The sequence below is a fragment of the Pteropus vampyrus genome, unplaced genomic scaffold (genome assembly GCF_000151845.1).
Source record: "Pteropus vampyrus isolate Shadow unplaced genomic scaffold, Pvam_2.0 Scaffold7818, whole genome shotgun sequence".
Classification (NCBI taxonomy): Eukaryota; Metazoa; Chordata; class Mammalia; order Chiroptera; family Pteropodidae; genus Pteropus; species Pteropus vampyrus.
Window position 1 is genome coordinate 1 of NW_011896599.1, and position 388 is coordinate 388.

Here is a 388-nt window from a genome sequence, read left to right on the forward strand (position 1 = left end):
GAGTAACCTTCTTAATCCATTCATGAGTCTGCCACATTGAGTTGACCTCTTGCCTTTGTGCCCACTAAACCTTGTATAGGATTGCAGTTCTGGGAATTATAAAACCTGGAGTCCATGCCCTAGGGGTCCAGGAAACCCTTCAAATCATATGTTTAAGTTTGTGCCTTTGGGCGTTTTCTAGGGAGCTCTGCAGCTCTGTGTTCCCAACATTAAGCCCCTTGCTTGCCATGATGAAGGTGTTTAGAATGAATGAATTTACTTGTCTCTTCATACGTTTTTTTTAATTGCGTTATCTTGCATGTTACCCCATGAAATAACATTGCTCAAAGGTAGGTATACTGTGTGTGGGCACTTTATTAAATTTGTTTCATAACCGAGATGAGCATTT